The sequence below is a fragment of the Benincasa hispida genome, chromosome 2 (genome assembly GCF_027475165.1).
Source record: "Benincasa hispida cultivar pf3 chromosome 2, pf3_genome.v1.1, whole genome shotgun sequence".
Classification (NCBI taxonomy): Eukaryota; Viridiplantae; Streptophyta; class Magnoliopsida; order Cucurbitales; family Cucurbitaceae; genus Benincasa; species Benincasa hispida.
In genome coordinates, this window is record NC_143479.1 from 43,642,825 (window position 1) to 43,654,839 (window position 12,015).

Sequence of the window (12,015 nt, forward strand, 5' to 3'; positions counted from 1 at the left end):
AGTCTAGCTTTAAAGGTTTGTACCTTTCTAGCTACATCTCTCTTTCTTTTATAGATCCATTTTTACCATATGAGTTTTACCCTTTCAGGTGGATCTACGAGATCCCATACTGAATTGAGTACATAGACTCTATTTTCAGGTCCATGGCTTTGACCCATTGGTCCTTGTCTACGTCATTCATTGCATATTTAGGACAATGGATCCTCAACACCATCATCTAGTATGAAAACCTAAGTTTCAGTTAAACCGAAGTAACAGTTAGGTTGTATCACAACCCTCCCATTGTGTTGAGGCACTGTCAACGATTGAGAAGGACGAAACTGACCTGAAGTGCTATCTTCTTCATTAATTCTTGATGAAGGTCCAACTACATCAACAACCCTTTTTGATTCTTCAGTAGCTTCACTTAATACTATTTTGCTTCGTGGTTAATGATCTCTCATGTGATCTTTCTAAAAAAATGTAGCGTTTTTCAATACAAACACATTAATGGGTCTAAGAAATTGATCCTTACGGGATACAACGACTCTAATTTCCAAAATGACAAGGATTCAAGGAAATCCATGTCAGAACCAGTGTTTACTCTGAATGTGGAGTTGTAGTATAGCGTAGCATCAAACAATGATGCATTGGAGACTCCACTATAGAGGCAGAATATGTAGTTGCTTGTAAAGTAGCAAAGGAAGCAGTTTGGCTCAGGATGTTCCTGAACGATTTGGAAGTGGTTCCAAATATGAAATTGCACATCACCTTATATTGTGACAACAGTGTGGTGGTAGCCAACTCTAAAAAACCTCGTAGTCATAAACGAGGAAAACATATTGAAAGGAAGTATCACCTGATACAGGAGATTGTGCAACGAGGAAATGTGATTGTCACAAAGATCACTTTGGAGCACAACATTGTTGATCATTTACAAAAGCTTTCTCGGCTAAAGTGTTTGAGAGTCATCTAGAGAATTTAAGTCTGCGAGACATGTACATTATATAATTTGGGGCAAGTGGGAGATGTGTAATGGATATAAGAATGCCCTAGTTTATTGTATTTATTTACCACTCACATTGCTTTGGATAGTGTATTATGTACATCCCACTAACTAGAGTTTTATTTCAAGTGGGAGTTTATTGGGTTTTATGCCTTAAAACTCGTTGATAATAATTGACCATCATCAATAAAGAGTTATCAATGTTATTTCAAAGAATGTTATTGATTGTGTTGTATTCTATTTTGTCTTAATAACCCTAAATCCAATAAACGAACATCCTAGGTTGTCTTATGAGTCTTGAATAGTATGTGGAGACATACAAGGATCAATGTTCATGATACAACCTAAAGGATCTACAGTATAGGGATAAGAATGAGTACCTTATCCTGGTAACACTATAGATACGTCCCATTTTGTATTTGATACAAACGCAACGATCCAACGCATTAGTGTAGGTGACGTGCGAATCGTGTTATCCTATACAATGAGTTTGCATAAGACTGGATCGTGAAGTAGTAACAATAGATGTAACACCGTTGACTAGTTAGGCTTCTATTTCACTAGGATTACCTAGGCAACTTAGTCTTAGTCCTGAGTATATACTCCTGTTCATAAGGGATTGTCCTTTGATTTGTATGGGTGAGAGTGGCCAATTAGCCAACTCAATAAGTCAACCATTTTAGGGACAAGACTGAGTAGGGAGCTGTGAACATAATATTACAAGATTGAATTCACTTCTTCTCGACTTTAGGATAAGTAGATGAGTGTTCCCCTAAGTAGTATCCCTGATGTTGGATTTTATGTCCTAAAACTCGTAGTTTGTAATATCATATTCTTGTTCAATAAAGCTGTTATTGAAAATGTTTAGTAAATTTAAATTCTATATTCATGAATCCAATAAACTAAGGATCCGAGGCTATTAAGTTTAAGTTTTAACTTTATGTAGTGACATAAATGTGGATCAAGTTCAAATATATATAGCGAAAATGGTCTATAGTATATGAATAAGGTTGGACGCCTTATTCTAGGGACACTATGGATGCGACCCATTTTGTAGTTAGTACAAACGATGTGATCCTAAACCGTTCATATGGAGACATGAAAATGGGGGCATCCTATGTAAAGAGTTTACATAAGACTGAACCATTAAATAGTCACTTTTACGTTCTAAATGTCGTTTAATATATAAAACTGACTATTTCATTAATTGATGACCTAGGTAACTTAATCTTAATCCTGAGCTAACTATGAACTCTTGTTCATTCGGAATTATCCTTAGATCTGCATAGGTGAGGGCAGCTCATTATCGCTGACCCAATAAGCCTCCCATTTCAAGGGTAAGATCAGGTGGATAGCTGGGAACATAAAGTACAAGATGGAATTTACTTCTACCCGTTATAGGGATAGTAGATAGGTTGTTCCCTTTAGTACTGAATCCAGGTCTTGAACAAGGGGCCCCAACCTCTCATTGGCCCGAGAGGGGTTCGGTTTATAGGTTGGACCTTAAACCAATTGTTCATTAGAGGATTAGTGGAACTTAAGGAATAAGATGTAGTCTTGGACGTTAAACGGTTTTTATGAACCAGCTGAGATTACGAACAACCTGTGAAGGATTAACTTACTAATCATGGTTATATCAAATGGACATAAATATATCTATAGTGAAGGGAATGCAACTACGGGACTATAGTAGAATGACTCGTTAGTTAACGAATGTTGGTTAGCTCCATCTAAAGAGTTTAGCCAGCTAATCTCGGATCGTTGGAGCTCATGATCTATAGGTCCATTAGGTTCCCCTACTAGCTCATATGGAATAAACTTAGAACAGCATGATAGAATAATCCGAATTGTTTGAATTAGGTGAAGAGAGAGAAACCGACAAGCATATGTGATATAGTGGTCAGTTTTTTAGTTTAGAGTACAACTTTAATATTTAAATGTGATTTAAATATAAAAAATATGAATATGTTCATATTCGGAAGCTCGAAAATAATAGAAATGGTCAAAGATGTAAAAAGTCAAAGAGTTGACTTTTGATTTTGAAAAGTCAAACTTTGACCGACCTTATATTCAAATGTGATTTGAATTTCGAGAAAATGAATGCGAATTCGTGCTCGAGAGGTCAAAATTAGTCAACACAGAAAAAATCATAAAAAGTCAAAATGTTGACTTTTTGGTCAAAGTTTGACTTTGACCAAATGACTATTTTGCCCTTTAACTAAAGTTAGTGGGAAAATCCAAACTTTTGTTGGATAATTCTACTAACAAAATAGTGGGCTAGGTGTTGGCTTATAGTGGAGACATTAAGCCCATTAAGTTAATGGATTCTAGGTGTTGAGATTTTATGAAAATATTTCATGCAATTTTGCATGACCCTTTTCTATAAATATGGGCTTGTGTTTTTGGATTAAAAACTTTTGGAAATTTGCAAAATTAGTTTTTAAAATTGGGCTGAAAAAAAACCAAACCCAACCCAATTTCACTATAATATTTCCATCTTTTTTTTCTCTCTCTCGAGTTCTTCATCCATCGGGTCCCACAACCTGGTTCTGAGTCCAGAGAATAGTAGGTCAGCTCTAGTGGTGATCCGTTCGTGTTCGGGTGAAGATAGACGAGTTTCGGGAGCTTCAAAGGTATTATTTCAAACTATCCCTAATTAATTCTTTTAGGGTTGCATGTTTATTTTGGGCTATTAGAGTAGAATTGGTTCTCATTTCCGCTGCGCATGCCGAATTTTCCATCATGTGGTATCAGAACGTGTTATAATTTTACTCAATTGCATGTGGTGGGTATCAATTTATTAGATAAATTTGAGATTGGAAACTAAAATGGTTTTAGGTTTTGGCAATTAAATTAAGTTTTTTTGTAGTATTAATTTATAATTGCTCACATGTTTATGAGCATTAATGTGTGAAAAAGGATCTGTAAATTTGCTAGAGTCATTAGAGTTGAAATTAGGTTGTAATTGCTTGGTTTTGGGAAATAGGACGGCTTCAAAAGGGAGAAAAAATTCTCACAGACCCGGTTTGATGCTCTCAGACCCGACTCGCATGCGCTTGTCCAGACCCGAGACCTGCTCAGATCCGACCCGGATGGCCACTGCCAACTGTCAACCAGCATCCAGCCCGTTCCGCGACCCGACTGGTTTCTCAGCCCGCCCGTTCGACTCGGTTCGAAGCTGTCTCGCACGACCTGCTCGCCTGCCCGCTCCGTCGACCCGACCTGCGCCCGTGGCTTCGTTGACCGTCCATGCATTAGTTGACCAGCCGGTCCAGATGGTCTGGACCGGTTCAGCCTAATTTTTGGGAGTGTTTGGGCCAGTTCGAGTGTTGAAGCTGGTTCGAGAGCGGTTTTTTGTACTACACCAAATTATTATTATAATAATTTAGTTGTTAGCTTAATTTAAGAGCCAAAACCAATCCATTTTAGGGTGTTTAATTAATTATGCATGTTGATGTATGTTTTAATTAAATTTTGAATCTTGTTGTGGATATAGTATGCCATATAGATTTAAAATCCCACTATAGGCAAACATGTACATGCATTTGATATATGTTATAAATGTTATAATGTATATAGTATGCATTTAGAGGATTGTACCCACAATTAATGAATACTGACTAATTTGGTTAATGAGTTTAGCCAATTAATCTTATTTCATTGAAGCTTCTGACCTATAGGTCCATAAGGTCCCCTTGTTGGCTCGCTAAAGGATAGTAATAGGGAATGATTTGAATAGTTCATGTTAATTGAGAAAATTGTATATTAATGTGATTAATATATAATTAGTTATAGATGTGATCTATAATTCACATTATGTGAGAGAGATGTATTTGAATGAGATTCAAATAGCATATTTATGGGAATTAGATTCCTAAAGAGTTATATACATATAAATATATAATATTTTTATGTTAGTTAACTCTATATTAAATATGATTTAATATAGTTACCTAATTGATTAACTAATCGTTAATTAATTGTTTATGAAATTTTTAGAGAAATTGATTCATATAAACATGTGATGTTTATATTTATTAATTAACTATGTATATATATTAAATTATATTTAATATATATGATTATTTAATTTCTGTGCTAATTAATTAAATAAAAGTTATTAATTTACTACAAGGGTAGAAAAGGAAAGACTTGAAGAACAGGTTAACCATTCTCCATATAAATTCCTAGTTGTGGCCTTTTTTAGAGTAAGTTTTCATTTGGTGAGATTTTAACCTAGCCAACAAAAGGAAAACCTCTCTTCACTCTCTCAAAGACTTTTCTTTGTCTCTTCCTCTTCCAATCGTTGGATACCATTTATCCAATTATTGGAATTCCTAAGAGAATAACAAAGTTATTCTTGTGGTCGTGTTGAAGATCAATGGAGGAGACATTTGCTTGAAAAGCTAGAAGAAGGATTGAGAGACCCAAGAGTCAACAAAGGTAAGAACGATTCTTTCCTTATGTTTCGGCTTCATTAAAACATGCTTTTATGATGTTTAACCCATTTATGCTTTGTTTATCATGTTGATTTATTTCTCATAAAATGTAAAAAAACGAATGCAAGACGGTCCACACGCTTTCGCTTTGGATTCGATTCGCAACCAAGGGTAGAAAGAGCTACCTTTACTATGATTAGTTTGAACACTCACGAGAAAAGAGTGATTATAGTTCCCTATACTATGGTGTGAAAACTAATGCCCCTACATAAAATAAATGCAAGCTTAGGGCCCTAGAGTTTAATTTCAGGCACCTCGGTTGACATACTACTGCTTAGATTTTTTTTGGCATTTAATGGTTAGTGCATGAGCCAGTGTAGGAGGAAATCAAATTGAGAGCTATTTAAAATCATTCCAATCTTTTAGGACTTAATTAGAAGGGCTTTGAACTCACTATTGCATGAATACGTTTAGAAATTTTAAATTGTGCTTCAATGACTAATTATAAAGTTATTTTATTGTTGAGTGCAAGTTAACTTCTAGGGGATTATTGAGACTTGACTGATGAATCATGCATGTGAGTGAGCATATTATTGTGTGATTATGTGTTTTATTCTACCTTGCTCGAGGACGATCAAGAATTAAGTTGGGGGTATTTGATAGCATTAAAAATGTTATATATTGTTCTACTTAATTCGAGATTGTTCTTGGATTTTATATGTTTGTTTGATGAATTTATAGGTCTTGAGCATTTCAGAGGTATAACAGAGCATTAGTAATGAAATAGAATTAAAACGGACGAAAACGGAGCTTAATTGCATGAACTGGGAAAGAGAAGGCCAAAATGACCAAAAAGTCCCTGGAAGCGCAATGCACAGCTCAGCGGTGCTAGTGCCTGGTGCTTTTTCCAGAAGCACCAAATTTAATGCAGCGTCATAACATTGCCCTGTGGTGCCACAGTGCTTCAAAGTTCCTACACGCGAGAGTTTTCATCAGCATCGTGACGTTGTCTCGGGTTATAAAATGAAAAATTTTCCGCCTAGGGTTGAAAGCTCTCGAATTCTAGCCAAACTCCACACGATTTCTCTCTATTTTCTCCATCTTCTTTGTCTATTCATGTACCTAATTAATTCCTAGATGTCCATCATGACAATTATAGGTTAAGGTAAATTGTTCTAGCTTGGGTTTTAGAATTTTTCTCTAGTTTCATGTACTTGTGAGCTTTCGAACCAAATATTGATGTATTTGCTTGATTCAATTTTGTTCTATAAGATTATGATTATATTATCAGATGCTTGTGGATTTTATGATTGTTGTTTTTTTTTATTAACATTTGATACATGATATATAATCGTATGTTGATCACTAAGAAGCGATAGATTAGGTTAGCTTGCGAATCTTATTGTTCTAACCAATCTAGAATTGAATTGAATGAATATTTAATCATGGTTTTTCCTGTTGAATATTCCACCTAACTTTTCCTTAGATCTTAATGCAACTAAGACAAACTTGGATTTGCATGTTTTTCATCAATTTAATTTGGACTAGTTAGTTGATTAGGATGAACTAATTGCCTTTTTCAATTAATTTGGTTAGGTGTGAGTAAACACTTAATTCAAGTAATGAGAAATCGATGATCGAGTACAATAAAGAAACTCCATAATACCCAAGATAGGCTTTCTTCAAATTTTTGTCTCAACTTTACTTGCTTTAATTTTATGCAATTTAATTTTTCTTACTACCAATCAATTTCAAACCTCCCCCCTCCCCCTCGCTGCCTGGTTACTTCAGGTTATAAACTACTCGATAGAGAAATTCAAAGATTCCCTGTGTTTGACCCATTGCTACCACTACTAAATATTTAGTGGAAATGCTTTAAATTATTTAGTCTGGATTTAGGCGACAAAATCTGCACGACCAATAGCACTTCCACTAACAAGCTTGACCAAAGAGAATGCCAAGTTTGAATGGACTGATAAATGTGAGCAAAGTTTTCAGAAGTTGAAAAGAAGACTCGTGACAGCGCCAGTGTTAACTCTTCCAATTTTAGGGAAAGAGTTTGAGATTTATTGTGACGTTTCACATCAAGGTCTGGGTGGTGCACTTATGCAAGAAAGAAAAGTGGTTGCTTATGCTTCAAGACAGTTGAAGAAGCATGAATGCAACTATCCAACTCATGAATTGAAGTTAGCAGTTGTGGTTCTAGCTTTCAAGATTTAGAGATAGTACCTATTTGGTGAGAAGTGTCACATTTACACTTATCACAAGAACTTGAAGTATATCTTTGATTGGAAGGAGTTGAATCTAAGATAGAATAGATAGTTAGAGTTGATTAAAGATTATAACTGTACAATAGAGTATCATCCAAGGAAAGCGAATGTGGTAGTTGATGCATTGAGTAGGAAGTTTAAGCAACCTAAGGCTTCATTTAATGCCATTAGTTCATCATTGTTAGAGGAGTTGAAGAGTTCCAATGCAGTTCTCTCTGTGGGTGCAATGAGAGTTTACTTGCTCACTTCCAGGTAAGACCTACCTTGGTAAATGACATTATCAAGGTAGTCAGGAGATCCTATACTAAGGAATTTGGTAGAAGAGGTGGACCTAAAGTAGGGAACAGACTGTGCTAATGCGTGATGGAGCCTCAATAAAGTATGACAGATTATGTGTCCCTAATGACACAACTTTGAAGAATGCGATCTTGGAGGAAGTTCATAATTCTGCTTATACTATGCATCTATGAGTACCAAGATGTAGAAGACCTTAAAGATGCATTATTGGTGGTCAGGAATGAAACGTGAGATAGCTGAATATGTGACTAAGTGTTTAATTTGTCAACAAGTAAACAATATAAATTTTTAGAATTTGATTATTAATTCAAATGTGTTTTATTTGAGACAAGTAAAAAATCATAATCAAGAAAATTGAGACAAATATAAAGTTCAAAACCAAAAAATCTAAAAAGGAAATTGTTAAATGTATACAACAACGTTAATTTTTACTGGTTACATTGAAATATAATTTTTCTCCAACAACCCGTCGCAATGTAATGAGAGCTAAATGGTAAGTATTTTTTAATGGAAAAATGTTAGTATTATCATTTCCCCTTTCACGAGGATAAACAACTTTCAACCAAAGTATTAAATATTCTTCCAAATTTCGATATTTTCATCAATATTTTTACGTTTCTATAAGTTTGACATCGACATGAAAGATGAATCTATATTCCCATTATATCGTAAAAAAATCCATCAAATTTAAAACATAAGCATCAAAATGTCATTAAAATAAATATAATATAAACAATAGATATGTTGACTTGTTTGAAAATCCTAAAATGTTTTTATTTTTTGATATTTTTGTTATTATAACTTTTCTAGTACACATCAAAATTTGATATTTTCAATATTTTTTGTAAAGTTAAGACTTCGATATTTTCATTAATATCGACATTTTAAACCTTACTTTCAACTTTATTAATCCAAAAAGAAATAAAATAATAACATATATTTAAAAAATACACTTCTTCTAGAAATAGTTATTCATAATATTATAATTTGTTTTTTATAAATATAATTATTACCCCAAACAATTGACTTTTTTTGTAGACTACTCCTATGAAGAGACCAAGATTCACTACAAGAATTTCGAGCTTTAATGTCAGTTTTAAACCGACATTAAAAGGTTTTAATGTTGGTTGACAACCGACATTAAAGATAGTGTTATTAAAGCTCTTTAGTGTCGGTTGTCTTTAATGTCAGTTTTCAACCGACATTAAAGGGATTTAATAACATTGTCTTTATGTCGGTTGCAACCAACATTAAAGTACTTTAATGTCGGTTGCAACTGAAGCCCAAGAATCAATTGAAGCCCTTTAAACCGACATTGAAGCCCAAAATCTATGTCCGTTTTATCAATTATTGTCCATTTTTTTTAAATTCCATCGTCGAATCCATTTTTTTGGTCAAAAAGTTAAAAACAACATTCTATGTCTCATGTTGGGTCAGGAAATGTCCATCACTATATTTTATTAAAAAAGTATAAAAAAATTTGCATGGAAAACCATTAATATTTGTCTTCCACTTATGAATTTATCCACAAACAAGAATTAATATTTCCAGTCCATTACATATACTCATCAAATATGAAATAAACACACTAATCACCAACATTTGTATATCAATAAAAGACTTCCATAGAATATTTACACCAAGCCATCATTTCTCTCATTCACAAATATCAATTAATACTAATTCCATGAATACTTAACACCAAATACCCCATAAACACAAAATTATTATACATAAATCTTCCAATAAACAGATCATGGCTAGATAAATTTGCATTCATTCTAAGCTAGCATTTACATTTTATTGAGACAAAAAAACAAGAATTACATCCTTACACAAATCGGCCAACAAAGCTTGCCCATTATGTTTGAATTACGTCAATCTCTCCTTGAGTATATGCATTTTTTGTATTGAACTATAAAGATGAAAAAAAAAAAGATAAATTCAACACAAGTTTACATCCATTTATTAAATTAAAGCTAGTATATAAAAAATAAATAATTTACGCATGAGGCTAGTAATGGGAGTAGTAGGATTATGCACTATTTCGTGTATATACTTTTGCACATAGTACCCACATCCTACACAATCTAATTGACGGGGACACTGCATATAAAGAAGTTGAAAACAATTATTCTTATTTCGAATGAACATAAATTGTTAAAAAATGAATGCAAATTTACCTTTACAGGTTTCCATTTTGGAGAAGACTGATGGTGTTGGAGATCGTGCTTGGCTTGCCATGTTTTCAATCCACTAAATAGTTTGAAAATATTCGTTAAACATAAATACTTCAATTAAGAGTTAAGAAAGTTCAATTACAATTACATATTTATAACTCCATGAAACTTCTCTTGAACCTTATTTTTTATATATGAAATTCCCAACTTTTTATATATGTATATATAATTAATTAGCCCATTAAGTATTGTCATTTTTGTTTTTATCTTATATTTATTCATGTACCTTATGTTTTCTTATTCTCCAAATTATGTAAAAGCCAAGCGAATAAGTATTATTTATCAATTAATATTATTCTTCTTGTTTACGCCACTTCCTGTACCGTTGCCATTTCTTTCTATAAACCAAATGAATCCCCTTTCAAATATGAAAAATAAAGCAAAATGGCACAACTTCATCTTCTTCTCAAGTTTTTATTTTATTTAATTGTGTCTTTGATGATCCTATAAATATCATTAATAAGCTCTCCACTACACAACACCATTATATTCCATTTTCTTCACCACCTTTTCTCTCATACATAACCAAAAACATTTCAAATAACTCCTAAATAACATTTGAACCACACCAATCAATAATCAACAAATTTCAAGACTACCAACCAAGTATATATTCTTCAACTAATTTAATTCCAACATTTCAAAATTTCAATAACCTTAATCACTAAAATAAAAATAAAATGAATTAAATAACTTTAAATTACTAAATTAAAAATTCATATGAAAATAAAATTATACCTTTCCAAACAAACAACTTAAACAACAAACAAACTTGAAGAAATCTGAATCGAAGCTTGAAGATTGGAACGTCGACAAGCACTAGACCTTTGCGAACAGAGTTGAGATGGTAGATCTGATAAACGACGAGCTGACCACAACGCTGGCGACCCACCTCTACAACCGGAACCACCGAAAGCCCACGCGCCGACGAAAAATCGAAAGCCCATCGATCTGACAAACTGAAACCCAATGAAAGCAAACACGCCGATGAAGAACACTACGAGAAAGCCCACTGACCCACCAGACAACCCACGTGCCAACAAAGAACACTCCGAGAAAGCCCACGTGCCGACAGAAACCAACCGAAAATGATTGGAGAACACTGACAACCATGACCCACCACCAGAAGAAGCCCACGACGACGGAAATCTAAGGAAAACCGGTGACAAAAACGCAAAGGAACACCCACGCGCTGACAAAAACCAACTGAAAATCCACGAACATCGGTGACAATAACCCATGAACTGATGTGCACGACCAAGCTGAGAGCACCGGTGACGACAACCCACAAACTGAAGGCAACCAACCAGCGGAGAGAGGAGAGGATTATGTTTGGTAAAGTGAAGAGAGCATTGGTGGAGAGGGTTATGTTTGGTAAAGTGAAGTGAAAGGAGCTGAGAGAAGAGGAAATGGATTTTTAATAAAGTTAAAAAAAAATGAGAGGCCTTTAATGTCGGTTTTAAATCGACATTGTAAGCCATCTTTAATATCGGTTTAAAACCGATATTAAATATCCATTTTTTCTTAAACCGACATTATACATCCGAGAGCACTATTTTCAACTGACATTGAAGTCCAAAATTGTTGTAGTACTGATTCGAACTTGCAAGGTTTGTTAAACGAGATTAGCAATACTTTAATTAGGTAAAACGTATAACATGAAATTGATAATTTAGAGGGTATTTGACATTTTGAAAATTAAACGTTTCTAAAAGACACAAAATTAAAAGTCCATAAATTAAATTAAAAAATTTCAACTCATTTTAATATTTTTTCAAAGTCTT

The 12,015-nt window shown here is 33.8% G+C and overlaps 1 long non-coding RNA gene across 1 annotated transcript; it reads right to left on the reverse strand.

Annotated features, from left to right (window-relative positions):
- Nucleotides 1-9,580: 9,580 nt before the first annotated feature.
- Nucleotides 9,581-11,659, reverse strand: LOC150037921 (uncharacterized). The gene is made up of 3 exons (XR_016527914.1): nt 10,970-11,659; nt 10,175-10,247; nt 9,581-9,906 (listed from the first exon to the last, which is right to left on the reverse strand). It is a non-coding gene; the product is annotated as an uncharacterized LOC150037921 (long non-coding RNA).
- Nucleotides 11,660-12,015: the final 356 nt, after the last annotated feature.